The following is a 1,359-nucleotide window of genomic DNA, read 5'->3' on the forward strand; positions in this document are numbered from 1 at the left end:
TGAGCTTTAATGAGAACTTTCTGACCAGTGTATAATTTCTTTGAATTTGCTTTACTGTGTAGTTTTCTCCTTTTGTCTGCTGCAGATTTTATATTTTTAATAGCCAAATCAATTATGCCCTTGTGTCGAAGTTTACGTGTATTCGGGAAAGGTACAAGCTCTCTGATTCTGTTCGGTGGTTCTTCATTCTTCAGTACAGGAGTAGGTGGTAAAGCAGTGGAATCATGAGGCATTTCATTCAGCACATTTTGAAATAAGTGTAAATATCTGTCCCAAAGCTGATGCTTTCTGTGGCAATAAAGTCTGCAAAGCTTATTGATTTCTATCATAATCCTTTCAGATGGGTTACAGTGTGGTGAGGACAATGAAATAAAAACAGGTTTGATTTTATGATTCCGAAGCATGCGTGACCAAAGAGCAGATCTGAATTGCGGTCCGTTATCTGAAATGACTTTAGCAACGTGGCCAACTTCACGTAAGAAATTTTTAATAAAAGCGTTCGATACAGACCGTCCAGTAGCTTTGCATAACGGAGTGAAAGAAACAAATTTAGAAGTAAGTTCAACAGCGACTAGAACGTACGAAAATCCGTTAGATGTTCTGACAAGGGGTCCCAAGAGATCAACAGCAGCAAATTCTTTTAATTTAGAAGGAATAATAGGAAACAATGGAGCACGATGTGAGACAGTAGATGGTTTCGCCTTTTGACAAAGTTTACAAATAGACAAGACTCTTCGAGTTCTCTTTTCCATATTTTTAAAATAATAAGTCGTCCAAAGAATGTGATAAAATTTTCGTGGACCAAAATGTGCATAGCTGAAATGAATGTACCAAATGAGCTTATTAACAAAATCGTCAGGAATGCAAAGTACCCATAGCTTGTCATCAACAGTGCAGCGTTTGAAGAGTATGTTATTTCTAACCAGATAGTAATGCCGAATCTGAGTGTGCGGCTTTTCATGCCATTTACTTTTGATGTCTTTCCAAATCGGATCTTTATCTTGTTCATGAGCAATGTCCTTTAAAGATGTGGTGATGAAGTTTTCAAAGGCTACTTTCTGAATGTAAAGAATACTGAAATTTTTCTCGAGGTTGCCTTCTGTGTTACTTTTTTCAAGCCCAGCCAGTGCGCGTGACAGTGCGTCCGCAACAATGTTCTCCTTGCCGGGAATGTAGACTATTGTGAAGTGGAATTCTTACAGAAACAATGCCCAACGTTTTAACCTCGCATGATTTAATTTTGAATACATAAGAAAGTGTAATGCACGATGATCACTGTATACTTTGACGTGCTTACCAGAAAGAAAGAAACGGAATTTGTTCAATGCCCAAACGATAGCTAAAGCTTCTAATTCAGCA

This window comes from Schistocerca piceifrons, chromosome 1 (genome assembly GCF_021461385.2).
Source record: "Schistocerca piceifrons isolate TAMUIC-IGC-003096 chromosome 1, iqSchPice1.1, whole genome shotgun sequence".
Taxonomy (NCBI): domain Eukaryota; kingdom Metazoa; phylum Arthropoda; class Insecta; order Orthoptera; family Acrididae; genus Schistocerca; species Schistocerca piceifrons.